The sequence below is a fragment of the Nomascus leucogenys genome, chromosome 2, assembly GCF_006542625.1.
Source record: "Nomascus leucogenys isolate Asia chromosome 2, Asia_NLE_v1, whole genome shotgun sequence".
In the NCBI taxonomy this organism is placed as follows: Eukaryota; Metazoa; Chordata; class Mammalia; order Primates; family Hylobatidae; genus Nomascus; species Nomascus leucogenys.
This window is the reverse complement of record NC_044382.1, coordinates 124,952,264-124,976,616: the sequence shown is the minus strand read 5'-3', so window position 1 is coordinate 124,976,616 and position 24,353 is coordinate 124,952,264. Positions and strand designations below refer to the sequence as shown.

The following is a 24,353-nucleotide window of genomic DNA, read 5'->3' as shown; positions in this document are numbered from 1 at the left end:
AGGTTTTAAGCCCTGCATGCATTAGCTATTTGTCCCAATGCACTCCCTCCCCTTGCCCCCAGCCCCGCGGCAGGCCCTGAAGTGTGATGTTTTCCTCCTTGTGTCCATGTGTTCTCATTCTTCAACTCCCACTTATGAGTGAGAACACACGGTGTTTAGTTTTCTGTTCCTGTGTTAGTTTGCTGAGAATGATGACTTCCAGCTTCATCCATTCTTGACTCTTGATTAGACTGACAACAAATGGAATTGTCGTTGCCTAATTCTGCCTGGAATTATTTCATTGCAGCCTATTGGGGGGAGTGGTGAGAAACAGGAAAATCCCTTTCCAATGCATTCCAGTGTACACTGCATGGAAACTTGCAAGAATTGATGTGATTTAGTATAAAAGCCATGGCTGGGGACCCAGATAGACCTGGGTTGGGATCACAGTTCTGCTTCTTACTAGCTGTGCGACTCTAAGCAATTTCTTTAACCTCTCTGTGCTTCAGTTTTCTCATCTTTGAAAGTAGAATAATACCGGTTTTCTATGAAGATTAAATGAGGTAAGGGAGGCAAAGTACTGAATTAATTGTTAGTGATTAATACTGTTATGATTTATGAGGCCTCCTTAGAGAAAATGTTCTCTGGTCTCAATAGCAGTAGCAAAAGAGTTTTTCCAAAAGTTGCTTTACTTTTATTTTATGGACCTCATGAATCTTGTAATTTACTGTTTCTTCATTCATGTTGGATTTAATGTGGCCAATTTTTAGCAAATGTGCTTATTTTATTGCTTGTTTTGTATACCCTACTGTCTCTGGCTCCTCCCATTTTCCTAACATATCGTCATTTTGCCTCATTGTCTTTTTTTAATGTGTTTTATTATGCTGTATTTTATCTATCTTTGCAAGTCATCTTAAATGTTGTGCTGTTGTTGTTTGGTACAGGTTGAGGTATATGTGAACAAAGTAAACTACATAAAATAATGGTTTACATAATCACATTTAAGGATATTTAACATTTTGTTATTTTTTTAATGTTTGCTTATCTTTAAAGTTGGAATAATGATATTATCTGTATTATATGACTACCTCAAAAATTAAATAATGCATATGAAGCATTATGCTACTTGCCATATACCTAGTAATCAATAAATGTCAGCTCTTATTACTCTGAAATATGTTATGCTCTTCCAATTCCATTGTTTACTTTCATCTCTTTGGGTTATCAAGCCTCACACCTTCAAATAATCTAAGATCCTCATCAAAGTGCTCCAAATCTTAATTTGTGACACCCTTCTTCTTTTCATTCTTGTCTCTGATCTAAATTAACACCTTTCATTTAAAACAATTAAATATCAGTCTTATTGTAAATATGAATTCATCAGGACCAAAAATAAATATATTTTATAGTAAAAATCACCAGCCTCTCATACATTTAGGCATGCTTTGAATTATTTTAAATGTTTGGGGGTGGAACGCAGTACTGATAAGTATAGATTGTTTCTGGTTAATATGGACAGAGCTCATTCAAAGGTCCATTATAAGGGATATTTAGATGGGAGGGGACAGGCACTCCATTTTTTTTTTTTTAAACTGATGTTTATTTTCCATCGACCATTTTTCCATGTTGCTTAAGAGCCTATGCAAGAACAGCTTAAGACCAGTCAGTGGTTGCTCCTACCCATTCAGTGGCCTGAGCAGTGGGAGCTGCAGACCAGTCTTCCGTGGCAGGCTGAGCACTCCAGTCTTCAGTAGGGAACTGCTGAATAGGCACAGAGGGCACCTGTACACCTTCAGACCAGTCTGCAACCTCAGGCTGAGTACCAGTGAACTCAGGAGCTGGAGCAGTCCATTCACCCTGAAATTCCTCCTTGGTCACTGCCTTTTCAGCAGCAGCCTGCTCTTCTTTTTCAATCTCTTCAGGATCTCTGTAGAAGTAGAGATCAGGCATGGGCTCCCATGGGTGTTCACGGGAAATGGTGCCACGCATGCGCAGAACTTCCCAAGCCAGCATCCACTACATCAAACCCACTGAGTGAGCTCCCTTGTTGTTGCATGGGATGGCAATGTCCACATAGCGCAGAGGAAAATCTGTGTTACACAGCGCGATGGTAGGTAGGTTAACATAAGATGCCTCCGTGAGAGGCTGGTGGTCAGCCCTGGGGTCAGTAACCACAAGAAGCCATGGCTCCCGGAAGGCTGCCTGGATCTGGTTAGTGAAGGTTCCAGGAGTGAAGCGGCCAGCAATTGGAGTGGCTCCAGTGGTAGCAGCAAACTTCAGCACAGCCCTCTGGCCAGTATTCCTGGAGGATATAACACTGACATCAGCAGGGTTTTCAATGGCAACAATAGCACGAGCTGCCAGCAGAAGCTTCCCCCAGGTCCTCTTCAGATTTATGATATAGATGCCATCACTTTTCCTTTTATAGATGTACTATTCCATCTGGAAGTCAAGATTGGTGCCACCTAAGTGGGTTCCTGCTGCAAGGAAATTAAGGACATCCTCCTCCTTCATTTGCAGGACATCAAGGTTCCGGACATTGTGAAAGTTTCCCTTTAAGTTACGACAGGAATCCAGAACAACGCCGTATGGACACCCCCTACAGATAGCGTGGAAAGGCGGCACTCCATTTTTATAATGAGATTGAAAGTAGACAGTGGGCAAACTCAAGACTGTACTTGTAGTTTCCCTCCTGCTAATTTTGTGGATTTCATTGAGTTATTTATCCTCTCTCAACTTGGTTTCTTTGTATGTAAAATGAGATCAGTTCACCTTTAAGGTTTTTGTTTGTTTGTGTGTGTGTCTAAGGCAGTTCTGTCCTACAACAGAGACTCTCTATTCCAACTCACCAAAACAGTTCTCATTTCTTAATTATTATCTTACAATTCATGCAATAACACAAATAAATTAAAAGGGGAGAAAAAATATCAAATTGCAATGTTTGTCACATTTAAACTAGAGGTTTATGTATTGTTTCTCTTTCATGTCTAGCAAGCCTACCTTACTTTAGGATGGATATGTCAGTAATAGGATGACTACGGTCCTCAGTTTGCCCACAGTCCTGGTTTACGCCTCGTGTTCTAGTGTAATTACGAATAGCTTCTGCTTTTATTCTCAAAAGCTCCCTGTCTTGGATGATAAATTACATGGTCACCCTAACCAGACAGGACCACTGAAAGTTGTTTTGATAATAGCCACCATTTCTTGTGCGTTTAGACATCGGACTGAAACACCTTTCACGTATCACCTATCTTAATACTTACCAACTCTAAAAGCTAAGTATCATTATGACCATTTTCAGATGAAGAAACACTTTCAGAGCTGAGTAATTGCAAAGCTAGGTCTCTGTGACACCAAAGTCTGTTCATTTATCTTACTGATTGGAGTCAAAGAGTCAAAATGTGATAAATGAGCATTTTTACCTATTAGCTGACTTCACAGTGATAGCTAGGTTTACTATTTACAATGAAAACAGAAGAGATTTGTAGATAAGTTGAACTGTGAAAACTGAAAATGACAGACTCCATGACATTATTTTTTACTTATTATAGACATTCAACTTTAGATGCCATAAATTTCAGCACTCTCCTATTTTTAAATTCCAAACACTCAAGCATTTGAGATGCTGATGAATTACTCACAAAGTTCTGATTTCCTTAAGTTTAACATATTGTCTGAACACTAATTTTCCTAATACATTTCATTTGTTAAGAGGAATAAAAGAGTAAATAACTTACAATGCCATTGGATAAAAAGCCTCTCTTTCATAGCAAGGGTCTGACTTTTTTCTCCGCTTTTATTGTGCAGTTTTCCTTCTGTACCTTCACTCATTCCAAAGCCATTATTGAGTTTCTATTATTTGCCAGGTAGTTTTGTAAATCACTTAACAGTGTGTAAGGCCTTTTCACTAACATGGTCCCCACTATTGAAGTTTACCTCATTCTAGGTCAGAGAAACCTCTCTTTTTTGATGGAGAAATTTGAAGCAAGTTTGAAAGTGGAAGAGCTAGCCTTCAACTTTCCTCAGGAACACTACTATCATCCCTAAGAAAATGTAGACTAAGATAGTAGATTACCCTGTATTACCAAGTTTTAATTTTTTTCTACTAGCACTATTTTGGAGAAGGCTCTTGTTTCCCATTGCATGTCAAAAACACAAAATGACACCAAAACAGAAAAATGACATTGGCTATCATGAACTTAGATTCTACCGTAAAAAGGTATTTATTTGAGAATACTTCTGCTAACATACATTCACTTAAAATCTAGCCATTTCTTTTTAATTGAAAGCTGTAACAGAAAATATCTGATTTACATTTTAAATTTCCACGTAACTATAAACTTTTATAGTGGTGAACAGATGTTGATGTGAATTTTACAAAGCTAAGATATACTTTTCAAATTCATGTCAGAGGAATGTCAAACTGAAACTAGGAAAAGCAATTCTAAAAGGTGAGCAAAATTGCAGTGACTACTAGGACTGCCTTAGTACGATGATATCTTTCTCCAAGTAAAATCCTAAGAGACTAATAGTTCAAACAAGTGTTCAACAAGTGAATCTAAGTTTATAGACACAGCCTGAAACCAAGTTTATTTATTTATTTTTTTTTGTAGGTTTGTTTTTCTTTTTTTTTTTTTGATTATACTTTAGGTTTTAGGGTACATGTGCACAATGTGCAGGTTTGTTACATATGTATCCATGTACCATGTTGATTTCCTGCACCCATTAACTCGTCATTTAGCATTAGGTATATCTCCTAATGCTGTCCCGCCCCCCTCCCCCAACCCCACAACAGTCTCCGGAGTGTGATGTTCCCCTTCCTGTGTCCATGAGTTCTCATTGTTCAATTCCCACCTATGAGTGAGAACATGCGGTGTTTGAAACCAAGTTTATAGTTACACTATTAGTAAATATATACACATGTACACATACATATACACAAAAATATATCATAATTACAGGTCCTTATGCACACTATTGTTATTGGATTTCAAAAAAAATGTTTAGGTGTCAACTACAAAGTTGTCATGAATTAAGCTTTAATAAATTGACGTCCATGATAGCAATCATTTCAAAAAAGAGACTAGCAGTAACTAGTCAGTCCCCAGAACAAACACTACTAAATCTGGCCTCTGATAAATCTGATCAAGACAAAAACATGTGGACATGATAAAGCTGGTATGAACTCAGAACTGACCCTATTCAGAATTGAGACTAATTCCCACCTCCAGTCCTGCATTCATTTGAATTCATATTAAATTCGTATGGGAAAACTCCCAGGAAGATAGGAGCCAGACAAAGAGATAAATAAGAAGTTTATCTGAAGGGCATTCCAGGAGTAGAAAAACAGTCTCTGCTAAACATGTAAAGTATTCAAAATCATTTCAGAGGTTCATGTTAAAAACACCAAAAGGAAATTCAGGACAAAAACACCATCCAGTTTTCTGAACTTTCTTTAAGATTATGAATTTATTAGCCTTTGGCATCTTAAGTCTGAGAATTTTTGTTTGAGTAACATACCAAATTCCGGATTTTCTTACTCCACTGTGTTCCTTCCAAGTCTCAGATTCATTCTGATATATTACAAAAGAGTATGGTGCGGATATATAAAGAAACAGATAGGGGCACCGGATATTGCAGACAGAATATCATCTGTTAACTCATAGATCAATAAGATATAGTAACCAGCTAGGGCTCTGTTAATTATGTTTGTCACAGCCTGATAAGACAAGTATTGCCCCAGACTATTTTCCATAGCTGGGCACAAACATTCGCAGGGGTCCTTGTTGAGGGTTTGAACTTTCACTTAAAATCTCTACATAAAATCCCTAATAAGCAAAATAATTAAATAAGACTTGAACTAACTTCACACTTTAATGCCATTTTATTGGATGTTCTATTTTACTTCCACTTGTGGTTTAATAATTTCCTGTTCTCCCTGCTCATGGCCAAGGAGTCATCTCACGGTATTTACCAGGCATTCATTGGTCCTGAAGGGTTGCCATAGTCTTGACACACAAGTCATAAAGCATCTATGCAGAAGCAAATGGTACTACAACTGCTGCTATTTTACATACAGCAAGAATCACCCAAGGGGCTTAGAACAAATATAGCATTGTACAATGCAGGGCAGCTGGTTGGCTAAATGTGGCCCCCAGCTGTCAATGAGACAACTGATGATAATTAATTACTAGAGATTCAGAATGAGTCTGCCTGTGTTTAAGTCCCTGGTCATAGGACAGGCTCTCTAGGAAGGTCTGCTCTCATTTTTTCAGGCCACTGGGGAAAATTCTGGGCATGAAGGCAGAACAGACATATCAGCAGTGTGGATTTATCTCAAATCTGGCAGTAAAATAAATCTGTGGAATGTGAATTATGTATTTTTTACATTAAGAGGAGTTGGGTAAATGAACAACTGAATGAACTCATTTTATTGAAGTTGATGTTTATGTTTATTTCATATACTTACATATAAAATTTTTTAATAAAAGTTTTAAAGTACATAAAAGCACCAAAGGAATGCAGGGGAAGTCTTCGGTTAGTTTAAAAAACAGTTGTGTAATAATAAAAAATGGCTAAAAAACTCCCTCTCAACAGAAACCTGTAATTGTGTATTTCATTAAGGCTTTCTGATCCTTTGTGAGAGTTCTGTACCGTACTGACTTTGAGCCTCTACAGGCACTTTTCAACAGTATCTCCAAGATTATTGGTCTCCCATCTCTTGACGGCCATGCAGAAATCTAGGATGGCTCTGGACATCTTTAGATATGGCCACAGGACCCCTGAGATTGTCACACAATTTTGAGCCATTATTTGTAAATACCCGCTACAAAAAAAAATTATTTTCAGTGATCGCTTTATTGAATACTTGTGCATATGTATGCATGTGTTATGAGCAACTTTCATATACAAATTACTCCTGATCTCAGCACAGATCATGCAAGACCACCTTTTCAACATATAGGAAACGTGCATGTCCCTTTTGTTTTGATATAATATGATTATCATCTTATGTTAATTGTACATATCTTTTTAGCACCATTCTCAACTATGGGAGACAAAAGCTTTGCAAAGAACTGAGTGTTAATTATATTATGACAGGCTAGGCACGGTGGCTATCACTTGTAATTCCAGCACTTTGAGAAACTGAGGTGGGAAGATCGTTTGAGGCCAGGAGTTTGAGACTAGCCTGGACAACACAGCAAGACCCCCACTCTACAAAAAAACAAAAATTAGCCAGATGTGGTGAAGCACATCTGTAGCCCTAGCTACCTGCTGGGCTGAGGCAGGAGAATTTCTTCAGCCCAGGCATTCGAGGTTACAGTGAGCAATGATTATGCTGCTGTACTCCAGCCTGGGAGACAGAGCGAAACTCTGTTTCTAAATATATATATGTGAATTACATACGTTTTCACATATATACACACACACACGAATATATACACACATATATATTTTAATACGTCTGTCATATAATAGATATTATACATATTATTAGCATATATAGTATAATTATATGACATGTTATCATATATCTATCATAGATATTATATTTAGTATATATAGTATTGTCATATAGTATTATCATAGATCTATATGGTATATCACATATTATTTCTAGTATTATATAGGATTTTCATATGATATTATAACGTATCATTATATACACATATATACTACAATAACATTAAAGGAAAACGAAGAAAATATGTTTTAAAATATTCTCTTTTTTTTCAACCAGGCAACAAAAACAGACTAGAGTGTTGTTTTATTTTGCTTTGCTTTTACAGTTACCTAGCTGGGATTTTGTCAAGTCAAGGCAGAAAAAATACTCAAAAATAAAGGTAATTTACAGCCACTCCCACAAGACTGTAAACTTTGTTGGGCAAGCATTATGTCTATTCATTCTCATCTCTCCCTTTAGGTCCTGCATAGACTTCCTCTCTGGCATATTAGTGCATGAGATAGTAGAGACTAAATACAGGAAAGTATCTTTATGAAGCATTTCATACTGTCATGAAAGGTTAAATATCCTGTATAAAAAATAAATTGCTCTCAATTCACCACCAGGATCATTGCCATGGACATCACCATAGCATCTCGGCAGTGTTATTTGGTTCAATTCCTACTTTTCTCTTCCTTAAGGAGAAGAACAAGAAAATTATTTGCACTTGAGATTTGTTCTGAAGCTTGCCTTGCTTTATAATATGTTCATTTTATTTTTCTTTTATTTAAAACAGACATACATTTACAATAACTTTGCAGCAAAGCACAATAAAATTAGAATTTTAAAAGCCAAAATAAAACAATAAAACAATGAAAAGAAATAAACAATTATAAAATAATTGTAGTAATTTACATAATAAACAATAATAAAACAATAAAAACTGAATTTTTATGGGCAACTAAGATGCAAATTTAAAGATTAAACAGTTTCTCATTTCTCTTTTTTTTTTTTTTTTTTTTTTTGAGACAGAGCCTCACTCTGTTGCCCAGGTTGGAGTGCAGTGGCGTGATCTTGACTCACTACAACCTCCATCTCCCCGGTCAAGCAATTCTCATGCCTCAGCCTCCTGAGTGGCTGAGATTACCCGTGTACGCCACAACACCTGGCTAATTTTAGGATTTTTAGTAGTGCTGGCCAGGCTGGTCTCAAACTTGTGACCTCAGGTGATCTGCCTGCATTGACTTCCCAAAGTGTTAGGATTACAGACATGACTAACGCTGATGAGCAATATTAAGTCTTTCGCTCCTATCTGATGTATCTGGCGGTAACATTCTAGTTTATGCCCTGGAAAGGGGAATACCATTCTATAATGTTTGGAAATTTTGAATTACTCCTAATTGTATGCAAGTTGTCTTACAGTGTATTGTCCCTTAATTTCAGGACTCAGAATTCATGCTTGAAGAAATGCAGGGTTTTTAATTGACCACAACAAGCAAGCATGCAGCTTACTGCTTGAAAGGGTCTTGCCTCACCCAAGCTGGAGTGCAGTGGCCTTTGAAGCCTACTACAACCTCAAACTTCTGGGCCCAAGTGATCCTCAGCCTCCCAATGGTCTTTGTAGACCACCTGATGGAGTCTCATGGCACAAGAAGATTAAAACAATGTCTCCAATTTTAATAAATTTTTGCAATCCAAAAAAAAAAAAAAGGATTACAGACATGAGCCACCACGCCCAGCCCTCATTTCTCTTTATACAACAATTTGGTTGTTGTACAGACTTTAAACAAGAAAAAATATTAGAACCAGAGTTTATCAAGAAAAAGTATTAGGATGTATTTTTTTCCCAGATTGATAAATATTTGAAAGGAATAAAACAACACAAACCATTCCATTTCATTTAGATTTGCTGTAATATAAGAAAAGAATTTTTTAGTCTAATTTTATTTTGGAATTAGCAAATAAATAATTTATACTAATAATTTTTTAACAAATTACACTAAAATTCATGAAATTATGTGGTGGAATATTTGGCTTGGAATGAAGATATTATGAAGGGGATTTTTTTTCATGCTATTAATAAAAAGCTTTTTTCTTGTAAATTTGTTTAAGTTGTTGATTCTGGGTATTAGCCCTTTGGCAGATGTAAAGATTGCAAAAATTTTTCCCATTCCATAGGTTGCCTATTCACTCTGATGACAGTTTCTTTTGCTGTGCAGAAGCTCTTTAGTTTAATTAGATCCCATTTGTCAATTTTGGCTTTTGTTGCCATTGCTTTTGGTGTTTTAGTCATTAAGTCTTTGTCCATGCCTATGTCCTGAATGGTATTGCCTAGGTTTTCTTCTAGGGTTTTTATAGTATTAGGTCTTACATTTAAGTTTTTAATCCTTCTTGAGTTAATTTTTGTATAAAGTGTAAGGAAAGGGTCCAATTTCAGCTTTCTACATAAGGCTAGCCAGTTTTCCCAACATCATTTATTAAATAGGGAATCTTTTTCCCATTGCTTGCTTTTGTCAAACAGACAACCCCGTCAGAAAGTGATGGCTTACACCTGTAATCCCAGCACTTTTGGAGGCCAAGGCAGGTGGACCACGAGGTCAGGAGTTCGTGACCAGCCTGGCCAACATGGTGAAACCCCATATCTACTAAAAATACAAAAATTAGCTGGGCATGGTGGCAGGCACCGGTAATCCCAGCTAATCGGGAGGTTGAGGCAGAAGAATCGCTTGAAACTGGAAGGTGGAGGTTGAAGTGAGCCAAGCTCATGCCACTGAACTCCAGCTTGGGCAACAAGACTGAAACTCCATCTAAAAAAAAAAAAAAAAAAGTGGGCAACGGAAACAAACAAACATTTTTCAAAAGAAGACATTTATGCAACCAATAAACATATGAAAAAAACTCATCATCACTAGTCATCAGAGAAATGCAAATCAAAACCACAATGAGATACCATCTCATGCCAGTTAGAATAGAAATCATTAAAAAGTCAGATCATTAAAAAGATCATTAAAACAACAGATGCTGGCGAGGATGTGGAGAAATAGGAATGCCTTATACTGTTGGTGGGAGTGTAAATTAGTTCAACCATTGTGGAAGGCAGTGTGGCAATTCCTTCAGGATCTAGAACCAGAAATACCATTTGACCCAGCAATCCCATTACTGGGTACATACCCAAAGGATTATAAATCATTCTATTATAAACACATATGCACACGTATGTTTATTGCAACACTGTTCACAACAGCAGAGACTTGAAACCAACCCAAATGCCCATCAGTGGTAGACTGGATAGAGAAAATGTGGCACATATACACCATGGAATACTATGCAGCCATAAAAAGGATGAGAATGAGTTCATGTCTTTTGCAGGGACATGGATGAACAAGAAAGGGTTCATGTCCTCTGCAGGGACATGGAAACCATCAGCAAAGTAACACAGGAACAGAAAACCAAACACCGCATGTTCTCACTCATAAATGGGAACAATGAGAACACATGGACACAGGGAGGGTAACATCACACACTGGGGCCTGTTGGGGGGTAGGGGGCTAGGGGAGGGATAGCATTAGGAGAAATACCTAATGTAGATGATGGGTTGATGGTGCAGCAAACCAGCATGGCATGTGTTTACCTATGTAAACTTGCACATTCTGCACATGTACCCCAGAACTTAAAGTACAATTTAAAAAAAATAAAAATAAATAAAAGCTATCCTGTAAATATCTTGTTGGAAGAAATTTTTTTCTCATATTCACTGTGAGATACAGAACTACCAAGTAGATGCTCATGAGAATTTCTATACTAATTTGCTTTTTTTGTTTGGATTCTGTTTCTAGAAAGAGCCTTGGCCGGGCACAGTGGATCACGCCTGTAATACCAGCACTTTGTGGGGCCAAGACGGGTGGATCACCTGAAGTCAGGAGTTCAAGACCAGCCTGGCCAACATACTGAAACCCTGTCTCTACAAAAATACAAAAAATTTAGCCGGGTGTGACGGCGGGTGCCTGTAATCCCAGCTACTCGGGAGACTAAGGCAGAAGAATCGCTTGAACCCAGGAGGCAGAGGTTACAGTGAGCTGAGACAGAGCTACTGAACTCCAGCCTGGGTGACAGAGTGAGAATCCATCGCGAAAAAAAAAAAGAAAAAGAAAAAGAAAAAAAAAACGAAAGGGCCTTAATGATACCTATTTTCCACTCAGTCGGTGTGAACATAATTTATCCTGGACAAAGGAAGAACAGAGAAATTTCAATAATTTTTATTGCTACTTATCTCTTAAGGATTGGTTAAAAAACTGTAGTCAAATAAAATTTAATTATAGTGCTAATTAACTCAAGAAATGGAGAAGAAATGCCAGAAGGGGAAACGAGTAATGCAGTGGGACAAAAAGAAAAAAGGAAGGAAGAATGATAACGCATGGGAGAAGCATCAAAGAAGAAAAGAAGAGGAAATGAATTTGAAAGATAAAGGTCGAATTTTGTGGAGTTGCACTTCATTCATCAGTTAGAAATATGAAACCTTCTAACGAACGGCCCAAAAAATCTTTAACAAAACATAGCATGAATGAATGAATGAATGAGTACCTTAATGGAAGGGTAGGTTCAAATTATTTTCAAATACCTTTTGGTGGGTTCAAATTATTTTCTTACAATATAACTGCAAAGCATTCTAATAAATGACTTTTCCTGAATTCAACTTTTTAGTTCCATTGAGTAACCTGGAGAAAGGGTAAGGATGATCATCTTCCAGTTAAATTATAATCCATTTACTGTGTAGATTCCTGTCTCCTGGGCTTTGAATACTTACATAAATAAAATAAGAGGTAGCCCCTGCTCTAGTATATATGGCAAAGGTCATATATATATATATATGCACACACACACACACACATATATATACATATATATATATACACACACACATATATACACACATATATATAAAACAACCTAAGAACATTTACCAAAATATAATTCAGAAAATGAGCAGATCTCTCAATGCTTTCAGAATGCAGAGTAAAGATGGAGATCTTTACTGATCTGAGATCAAGTATTTGAAAAGAACTGGTGGAGTGGAAGGGAAACAACAGGTAGGAAAGTGCAAATTAGAAAATTATTTCATAATCATGTCTTTATCACTGACTAGAGCATAAGGTCCAAGGGGGATAATAATGTGAAAATGAGTAGTGGACATCTGTCATTTCTGACCGTCCAGGATTCTATTCCCTGTTTTTCTTATTAGCATCCTCATTTTCCTGTGGAGAAACAACCTTCCCCTACTTCTAATTGCAGTGTTTTGGGTGAAGCTAAGCCTCACGAGAGGATGTCCACTCAAGCCTGCTGCTGAGAACAGCACCCCCAAAACATCCCAGGGATTAGTTCAAGGATGGGCATGTGACTGAAACTGACAGTCAGATAGGAACAACAGCAGGAAGTATTTGAAGAGTTTTGGGAAAGACATATTCTTTCATCTGGTTCTACTCAGCTAGTACAATGTCAACCTGGAGCATCTACTGGTGACCTCTGCCACCATATGGGGACACCCTGTCTGAGAAAGAGGCCAATACAAATGAAAAGAATGACCACATATAGAAAAAAAATTCCTGATAACCTTTTCTGTGATGCCTGAATTCAACTATACCTAAATTTCAGTATCCTTCAGAACTGTAAATTATGTGAGCCAATAAATCACCTTGTCTGCTTAAACCAATTGTAATGAAGTTCCTGTTATTAGCAACCAAAAGAATCTTGACTGATACAATAAAATGTATGAGAAGGAGAAGATGGAGGACTTTCAGTTCTAATCTGAAGCACAGGAACAAAAAACCCAGGAATGTAGGTAAGTCTCAAATGTTGGTAGGAATAGGGTCAGCCTAACTATTCAAAAGTGCAAAGGGTATAGAAAATTTTTCATTCAAATTCTCACTCTTTAATGGGCAATGTAAACCTGAGCAAATAATTCAACCTTTAGAGGCCTCAATATTCTCATCTGTAAATAGGGATAAGAATATCTACCCTGGAGGATATTTGTGACTACAAAATGGGATAATATACATGTGAGAACACAGTGGATACTCAGTAAAGACTATTCCCCTATTTCATTCCTTACTGGAAATGTTATCAGAATTTACATAGCAGAAATTACACTATTTCTGGGAATTCAAGTTACTTTCCAAATGCCTCAGTGCAGCCCATCCTCCCATGCTCACACTGAAAGTTTATATCCTTTCCCACCACAGTCTATCCTACCCCTTCTCAATGCAATTTCATTCACAAGATACTATATCATCCAAGAAAGTTTATATTTTAAGGAGGGTCACATGAGAATGAAAATACTTAAACCTGTAAGAATGATTTTCTAAAGTAGACATTTTAAGCATGTTGAGGAAAGTATGCTGAGACAAGGAATTAAGTTCATCTAGATGCTAACATAGCATGTGACAAAATGTAGTTCACAAATCAACCCACATATATATATATATTATTTTTAGATTTAGAGAAAACTGATTATCAGGAAATAAACCAGCCTTATAGCTGTATGTAATGGAGTTACAGAATAAAGTATGTTGTACATTTAGACATAAAAATACCACTAAAAGTGGAATAAATCAAAATATTGAGGTAAATACAATCTAGCATCACTTAATGACAGGAATGAAAACTAAGATAAAAACTAAAGACAAAAACTAAGACAAAAGCACACATTAGCTCAGGCCTACACAGGGTCAGGATCATCAATATTACTCTCTTCCTCCTCCACATCTTACCCTCCAGAAGGTCTTTAGGGGCAATTACACGCACAGAGCTGTCATCTCCTATGATAACATTCCCTTCTGAAATACCTCCTGAAGGACCTGCCTGCGGCTGTTTTACAGTTAACTTGTTTATGTAAGTAAAAGGAATACACTCTAAAATAATGATTAAAAAACATGGTATCATAAATGCATAAACCAGGAAAATATTTATAATCATTGCCAGGTATTAGGTACTGTACATGATTCCATGTGCTATACTTTTATATGACTGGTGGTGCAGTGGGTTTGTTTACATCAGCATCACCGAAAACACTTGAGTAATGCATTGCACTATGACGTTACTATAGCTACAGTGACACTAGGTGATAGGGATTTTTAGCTCTATTATAATCTTATGGGACCACTTTATATACGTGGTCCACACTGACTGAACTATTGTTATGTAACACATGGCTGTATTGAAAACAACGCTATAATTGTAAAATAGTTTCTCCTGTCTCACTTCTCCCCCACTCTTTTGACTGAAAACTGTCTTTAGCTGACAAAACTATACTGAACAGCCTCTGGCAAAGGTACCAGTGTCTCTTAATGCCTGAATGGAATGGACTCTTTGCTGATCTATGTTGTCTGACTTCTCTTGAACTAGTACACTGCTTACTACTCTCATCCTGCAACTCTGTCTACCCATTTCCCTATTACACTCTTGCCTGGTTGTCTTCCTTGCTCAGTCTCTTTAATACGCTCTACCATTACAGGAGCTGTATTAGTCCGTTCTCATGCTGCCATTAGGTTGGTACAAAAGTAATTGTGGCTTTTGCCATTACTTTCTATGGCAAAAACCACAGTTGCTTTTGTAGCCAGTATAGATAATATAAAGACACTACCCAACACTGGGTGATTTATAAACAAAGTAAGTTTAATTGACTCACAGTTCCACATGGCTCAGGAGGCCTCAGGAAACTTAACAATCATGGTGTAAGGGGAAGCAGACACCTTCTTCACAAGGCAGCAGGAGAGAGTGTTAGCATATGAAGGAGGAACTGTCAAACACTTATAAAACCATCAGATCTTATGACAACTCACTCACTATCACCAGAACAGTATGGGGGAACTTGCCCCATGATCCAATCACCTCCTTCCCTGGACATATGTAGATTACAACTCAAGATGAGATTTGGATGGGGACACAGAGCCAAACCATATCAGGAGCTAATTGAGCTTATGCATTCAGTTGCTACTTACTTGCTCATGAGTCTCAAATCTATATGTCCTGATTAAGATCTTTGAAAGGAATGAAGGACATTTTCACCTGGATTCTCCAAGGATTTCAATCACAGATTCTTAAAATTCTTCTCTTTCTCCTGCATTTTTTGTGTGTGTGAATAGCATTTCTAGCCACAATGTGCCCTCTGGGACACTTGGGAGTCAGCCTAGATTCCCTTCTCTTTCTCAGCCTAACACCCAAGCAGTCAATGAACAAATCTTATAAATTTACCTTCTAAACCATTTTGTATCTGTATCATAACTCCATTATTTTGCCTCCCTTTTATTTTTAATTTAGGCATTATCTCTGACCAAGAACACACTATAATATAATATATTGCCTCTAACCTTACACTTCCCCTATTCATTCTCTATATCACTGCTACAATATTTTTTCTAAAATGTAAAACCATTCGTGTCCCCTCCGTCCATCTGTTTTATATCTTCCTGACTTTTCTCCCTATCTCAAATGCCTTGCCACTCTTTAACCATTGCTGATGAGTCTCAAATCTCATCAGCAGATTTTAGTGACTCTAATTTATCTGCAAGCCTCATCTTCTGACATCTCCACTATTAACTTTTTGATGACCACTTTCCCACTTTTACACCGACCCACTCTGAAAGGTCATCTTCTTCCATTGCGTCTTTAACACTTTGTTACATTTGGTTAGATGTCTGTTTTTCCTACTTCATTTGTGAGGTAGATATTCTGAAAATGTGAAATGCATAATGTTCATCTCTGTAGTTGCAAGGACTTGGTGCATAGTGGGTGCTTAATAAATATTTACTGAAAGAATTATTACATTTATACAACTTCTATGCATGACATACAGAGAGAAACTGTAGAGAAACTTGAGCACAAACAATACAAGGACTGGGTAAACAACTAGTACCAGGTGCATCTTGTAGCCATAATTCAATTGGGTAACACAGATGGCTTTTTATCAGAAAAAGAAAAGGTGAAGTAGAATCTTTACTCCTAAGAGAACATACGTAACATACTATGGCAGATAGCATTTTTCCAAAATGTCATTACAAGATCTCCCATCGCATACGTTCTTCTGCAATGTCACTTTGCCACTCCTCTATCAATAATTAGGCTCTCCACCTTACTGAACTTATATGGGCTCTGTGACAGCTTTAACCAAAAGAATGTGACAGGTGTAATGCTATGCCAAATCTGGGCAAAATCCTTAACTGGCCTTGTGAATTCTGTTTCTTCCTTCTTCGAAGCTACCTACCATATATGAGGTACACTACTAGACCACATTCTTTAAAAAGCCAAATCACATAGAGAGGAAGTGAAAAGTGTGAAAGCATGGAGAGTGAGGCACCTGACTATGAATGCAGAGGTCATCTTAGACACCAGCCCACTTGAGCCTTCAGATGATTCCAGCCCCAGCTGCCATCTATTTACAACAGCATAAACGATTCCAAATGAGAAATGCCTACAGGTGCTCACTCAACACACAGAAGCAGAAAGAAATAACAAATTGGTGTTACGAAAAAACGAATTTGGAGGTGGTGTTATAACAATAAATAAGTAAAACACAAAATTTGTTCTCAATTTTTCTCTAACATTGTTAGAATTTCTAGATTGAGTAATTTGTAATAGAAGCTAGCTTTCAAATACCTATCAACTTCATGAAAACACAATGAAAATTTAAAGGCAATAGCAATAAAAATATAGCAATATCTGAAGATTTTTTTAACTGAAAATATTTATTGTCTTTAACAAAAACACAGAAAAAATCCTAATATCTACTAATAATGAACTGCTTAAAATAATTATATATCCTCCCCTTAACAGAACATCATATATTATAAAATGAGTGCCTTAGCCCTGTACAAATGGGCATGTAATGATGCCAAAATAATAAATTCAATTGCAAAACAGTATACACAATGTGGACCCCATTCATTAAAGTAGCATATATTTATTTTTTAAATTCAGAAAAATAATGTAAACATGTACCTATAAGGACAAAGTTACCTCTGAGAAACTGATTGACAATAAAGACTATAATTTTGCCATATTTATGTCATATTAAGTATTTTTATAGTTAATATGGATCATAATTTTTGTAAGAAAAATGCAAATCTGTAAAAAATATTAAATGTTGGATTTGTCCCTCTACTATTCTCAAGATGGCCTTATCTAGCTTTTTAAGTTAATTTACATCTGCTCTTGTTCATCTGCACCTTAACAATACCATAGAATTTTAGGGTGTATGTCATGTTATTACTATTCAGTGAACTTATTTGACAATTCCAAATCCAAATTGTGTAACCCGGCAATTGAGGCCTCCACAATTTTTCTCTCAATTGTTGATACATTTTTTTCCAGTTTTTAAATGTTTGATTCCAGGTGAACAAAACTACCTCTCTTCCCAGAGCCGTACCCTGTCTTTTCGGCACCTGGACAACTCGTGCTGTTCTCCTCACCCAGCATGTTTCCTCCTGGGTCATGTAGTGCCCACCCAGCACTCACCCTTCAGGGCCAACCCTGTTGTGTGTTTCCCTCATTGGAAATCACCTAGCCCTGTATCTGCTTTTTCTTTGTGCTTGCTACTCTCTACCTTGTATTTTTTTGTGATTATTTTATTTTACTTTTAACTGATGTTTTGAATATTTAATTCACATAGTTCAAAGTTGAAATGTATTTTAAAATATACAATGAACAATCTCCCTGTCCAAATACCCTGTTCTCAGCCTTTATTTAACCAATAATTTGCTTTCTCATCATCCCTTGCAGGGGTGTTTTGTGTACATACAAGCACACACACACTTATTTTCACCACTTTTCACACAAAACTCTACATGTTGTCCTGCACTTTGCATTTTTCACTTAACAAATTTACCCATTTGACCATAAATATTACAGAGCATTCTATCATATGTCATGAACTGTTCTAGGCATTGGATGAACAAAAATAAACAAAAGAGACCAAAAAAATTCACCCTCACAGAGTTTACAGTCTAGTGAAGGAGTTAGACAACAAAATATAATGTACAGCCTGTTAGATGAAACATGCTAAGTATAAAATAATAGTAATAAAACAGAACAATGGAAAATAATATTGTAGGGGGTAACGTTTTAGATGAGGTGACCAAGAAAGTCTTTACTGAAAAGCCACTTTTAAAATAACATTCTGAAGGCAGTCAGCGTATTAACTATGTGTTAATGAGGAAATAACATTTTAGGCAGAATGAAAAGGTACAAAAGCATGAAGTAGAACTGTGTACTGTTGGTGCTGGGAAGAGTAAAGAGCCTGTTGTGTTTAGAGCGGAGAGAAAAAATGACCCACTATCCATGTTTTACTTAGATTTGAATCTAAAAGTTTATATTATTTAATATAGTTAGTATGCATGGTTTACCTCAGTTTTTTCCTATGCTTAACACAAAGCCTTATAAATAGTAACTATGCATGAGATGTTAAATAAGTGGATATAGGTATAAGAAAATGCATGAATTAATAAATGATGCATAATCTAAGACCAATGATATTTACTAGATTCAGGGTCTTTGCACTTGCCACTTCCTCAGCCTGGAACACAGTATGGAATCCTCCATACCCATGTGACCAGTACCCTCAAGTCTCCAAGATCCTTACCTAATAGCTACTTCTCAATGGAAACATTGAACACCTCATCTAAAATTAACCAATCAACAAAAGTAAGAAAATAAAGAACAAAAGAACATTGAATAGCTCTGTTTAGCCTCCTGAACTAGAGAACTTTGGCATTGCTGCACAAAATTCTACATAGCTAATATGGAGAAGGAAAGTACATGTGAAAACAGATATAGAACAAAGGATTCTCCATCCTTCCACCATGAAGGCCAGGTAGATGTGCTTTGTCAGTTATCAGGAACTATAGGTTATTTGTTAGGTGGTAGGTTTATGTCTACGATGTACTGACAGGCATGACCCAGTTTTCTCAAATAGGTGTCATCTCATGACAAATAAATGAGCTTGGAGGTGTTTCTGAGTATGACTGAAGGAGATCGAAATGCAACACTTCCCATTTGACTTTTACATGCCACATGGATCCATTTTCAACCTTTTTAATGAGCCTTGTATTTATTAAAACATGATAAACTAGGACCCTTGTAGATAATATTTCAGAAAAAGGAACAACTGCTGGATTTTAAAACTAAAGACATAATAGACAAAGAATGTTAAATTCCTAATAAAACCCCAGTTTCAGGGTTTTGGGGGTATGTCTCCACCAAGAACAGATTGTGCTGAATCTAATTTGCTGTATCATTGCCAAATCTGGCTCTGGTTTTATATTAATTGAAATGGATGCTTTATGAAACAAAGACCTACATTCTGAAAATTGTTTTCCATGCGATGTGCATTAAGGAAACTTGTTCCATAAGCACATCTGGTCCTGGCTCATCATGCTGTGAGGAGAATCTATGCACCATCTCAGTGCTCTAACATTAAAACTTTAAGAAGACCTTGCTTCCCTAAACATATTCAAAGACAATTCATGTCAATATTTTCAAACCTTTTAAAACCCTCCTTTTCCTGACATGCATCTTATATTGTTGCTCTTATTGTTTCTCATCAAGTCATAGAAGAGTGCTGAAAATACTGCTCCAGTTTCTTCAGCTTGTCTCAAGCATAACATACTATTTTTCAACAGATGCCACAAAAGCCCTCATTGATCTCCAAGGCATTTAATACATAGAAGAAAGCCAAAATCGTGCCTGTAGTTGTACATTCTTAAAGCACAATTTTACGTAGATGTTTATAGGCTTCTCCATTTTACTACCCTGAAAGGAATACTTCTCAATTTTAAAATCTACTGCAAGGAAAATTATAATCTAGAAACTTAGAATCATGTTCTTTATATTCCAATATTGTAGCATATTCCTACCCTTTTGAGATTTATTTTGTGACCAAAAGTTGTTTCCAATATTTTCTGTATTGACATTTAAGACAAAATATATGGGATGTGCTAAAATTATATATCTTTATTTGATTTCTGTTCATTGCAAGTATGTATTCTTAAAAGATTAAAACAAATGTAAATGTGAAATAAATGTTTATAAGTGACTTTATAAGCATATAAGTTATTTAAAACAGCAAAATAATTTCATTTGGAAAGAGCATTAAAATGATCAGATATATAAGGAAACAAAATGTATGACTTTATGGAGGGATAAACTAGAAATTCAGAAAAAAACAAAAAAGCAAAATAGATTTTTAGGCTCTGGATAAAAAACTAAAAATACATAGTAGTAGAAAACACTGAAATTACATTAGATTTTACTTATATTTTTAGTTTAAGAAATATTTCTGATTTTTTCCTTATCCTTCAAACTTTAAATAGAAGTTTCACAAACAAAACTACGTTTGCCAAATATTATTTAATTGCCAAGATGTATTCAGAAAGCAGAAATAATCATTGAATCATGAAGACATGTTCATAAAATTTTTGCTAATACATCCAGTTACAGAATGCAGTTTTCTGATATATTGTGTTTCTGTAAAATATTATTAAAATATGAATTACTAAATGAAATACAGTGAAATAAATTGACAAAAAGCATGCTATGCTCAATTTCAACATAAAGTGAGCACATTTTGCCAAAGCCAAATGAAAGGGTGAACCCTCAAGAAGATTCAGAATGAACTAGCCTATTCAGACATCTGAAACCTAAACGTGCTTCACATCAGTTGCTCCATAGCACATTAGCCAGGGGTATTTACTAAACACCTGGTTAATCCAGGGTTTAAGGACTTTGGCAACTTTCTGCCCTCTCCCTTTATTTAACCAACATTCCTTTTTTTTTTTTTTTGAGATGGAGTTTCACTCGTCACGCAGGCTGGAGTGTAATGGCACAATCTCGGCTCACTGCAACCTCCACCTCCTGGGTTCAAGTGATTTTCCTTCCTCAGCCTCCCGAGTCACTGGGATTACAGGCACCTGCCACCATGCCCACCTAATTTTTGTATTTTTGTTTTAGTAGAGATGGGGTTTCACCATGTTGGCCAGGCTAGTGTTGAACTCCTGACCTCAGGTGAGCCACCTGCCTCAGCCTCCCAAAGTGCTTGGGGTTACAGGTGTGAGCCACCTTGCCCTTAACCAACATTCATTTTTTTTTTTTTTTTGAGATGGAGTCTCGCTCTGTCCCCAGGCTGGAGTGCAGTGGCGCGATCTCGGCTCACTGCAAGCTCCGCCTCCCAACTTCACGCCATTCTGCTGCCTCAGCCTCTCCGAGTAGCTGGGACTACAGGCGCCCGCCACCACGCCCGGCTAATTTTTTTTGTATTTTTAGTAGAGACGGATTTCACCGTGGTCTCGATTTCCTGACCTCATGATCCGCCCGCCTCAGCCTCCCAAAGTGCTGGGATTACAAGCCTGAGCCACCGCGCCCGGCCAACCAACATTCTTAAACATCTACCAGTGCTAGTCACTGTACTAGCTCTGGGAGTGCAGTGGTAAACAAGTTTGAAAAGGTCACTGCTATTAAGGAGTTAACATGCTAGTGAAAAACCCAGGTGATTAAGACATACAAATAAAGAAACAAGGTAACTACAGGTGGTAGTGAAGGCTATGAGGAAAATAAAAGGGTCTTGAAATAGTTACTAGAGGCTGGGCACGGTGGCTCAGGCTTGTAATCCCAGCACTTTGGAAGGCCGAGGCGGGCGGATCACGAGGTCAGGAGATCGAGACCACGGTGAAATCCCGTCGCTACTAAATATACAAAAAAAATTAGCCGGGCGTGGTGGCGGGCACCTGTAGTCCCAGCTACTGGGAGAGGCTGAGGCAGGAGAATGGCGTGAACCTGGGAGGCGGAGCTTGCAGTGATCCGAGATCGCACCACTGCACTCCAGCCTGGGCGACAGAGCGAGACTCCGTCTCAAAAAACAAAAATCAATAAAAAAAAAAAAAGAAATAGTTACTAGAGGAGCTCATACTGACCTAAACATTTGAATGGAGATCTGCATGATGACAAGACCAAGGAAAGACGGAGGCACGAGCAGTCTAGAACATAATAAATACTCAGTGAAGAAATTTGAATGCAATGTTAGCTTGTCTGGAAAACAAAAGTAAATAAGCAACTTCCAATTTTGGCTATCATGGTCTAACGGGTATCATACTTGTAACTCATAATGTAAACAACTATAAAACTTGACACAACTAAGTAAAGCAACAGTTTTCAGCCACTGCACAATTAATGGTACATGGCCATCATCCTTGACAGCAAGAAAACATGGGTAGAGCACCATATCCACCCTGGCTTTCTGCCTAGGAGTACTCTCAAAATCGTGATACAGAAAAGGACAGTTCCAACAGACAAGAGAGGTATAGCTAGGTAGAGGACTTAGAATTCAGGGCTGCTAAAAAGGCTGGAATTTGTCAGACCACAAAGCGATGGAAAAAAACTGCACAGAAATCTGCATAAAGGCCCCCTTGAGTCTAGCTAAATACTAAGCTATGCATGTCCATGTAGGTAATATTCCATAAGCCTTGGCACAAAACAGCTTCTGGGATTGAGGAGCTGAAAACACATTCTGGAGATTTCATAGTGCTGTTAGATGTTGGAGTTCCAACCATCCTTTGTAGAGAGGGATATTTCTGAACCTGCTGAATACTCAATTGAGATAACAATAAGAATACACCTTACAAATATAGCTCCTCTGACCTTAGAAGAAGAACTACTCTAGAATTGCCTTAAAAAACATGAAACAAGACTTAATGAGTTCAAGACCCTTCAATAAATTCACTGCCTTCTAGAAGAAGACCCAACTCTATTAAATGAAGATAACACAACCAAGATTCTCAGTAATGTAGCCTCCACAGCCTGTAGTAAATAATATTAACTTTTAAAATTATGAGGCAAACAAAGACCTAAATGTGACTAAAACTATGGGAAATTATAAGTCAATAGAAAAAAATTATAGAAATGACACTATTGTTGAAATTAACAGATAAACTCATTCTAAAAAGTATTATAAATATGTTCAAGACTTTAAAGGAAAAGATGAACATGTTGAGTGAACAGATGAGGGATCTCAACAGAAAATTAGAAATTATATTTTAAAAACAGAAATTATAAAACTGAAAAATAAAATATCTGAAGTCAAAATTTTATTAAACACAAATCAAAGATACCAGAAAAAAAATCAGTGAGCTTGAAGGCCGACCAATTTAAAAAATCCTCATTTAAGTGCAGCAACAAAAAAATTCTTCAGAGAAAATGAACAGAATCTCAGTGACATAAGAATAATGTCAAGTAGTCCAACATACTTGCAAGGACAAGAAGAGAAGAGGGAAAAATAGGCAGAAAACAAATAATAGTCCAAATATTCTGAAATATGATTTTTTTAAAATATTAATCCTGGCTGGGTGCAGTGGCTCACGCCTGTAATCCTAGCACTTTGGGAGGCCAAGGCAGGTAGATCATGAGGTCAGGAGATCGAGACCATCCTGGCTAACACAGTGAAACCCCGTCTCTACTAAAAATACAAAAAAAGTAGACAGGCGTGGTGGGGGGCGTCTGTAGTCCCAGCTACTTGGGAGGCTGAGGCAGGAGAATGGCGTGAACCCAGGAGGCGGAGCTTGCAATGAGCTGAGATCGCACCACTGCACTCCAGCCTGGGTGGCAGAGTGAGACTCCGTCTCAAAAAAATAACAATAATAAAATAAAATAAAATATAAAATAAAATAAATAAATAAAATATATTAATCCCAAGATACAAGGAGCCCAATCAACTCAAAACAAAATAAATCCAAAGAAAATCACAAAGATTCCATGTGTAATTGGATGCAATACAGTATTAATTTTACATTTTTGTTTGCTGTATTGTATTACTTTAAATTGTGTTGGACTTTCTTTTTTAAGGGTGGAGCATACAGTTAAGTCACTTGAAATCATTTGGATCTTTCTAGGCTTT

At 37.0% G+C, this 24,353-nt stretch overlaps 1 pseudogene across 1 annotated transcript in view; it reads right to left on the bottom strand.

The window, feature by feature from the left end:
- Nucleotides 1–1,555: 1,555 nt before the first annotated feature.
- The window catches only part of LOC100588682, a 104,116-nt pseudogene continuing 81,318 nt past the window's right edge, over nt 1,556–24,353 (bottom strand). Inside the window, exon 2 of the transcript XR_001115306.2 lies at nt 1,556–2,532. The product of XR_001115306.2 is annotated as a 40S ribosomal protein SA pseudogene (transcript). The remainder of the gene's footprint in view (nt 2,533–24,353) is intronic.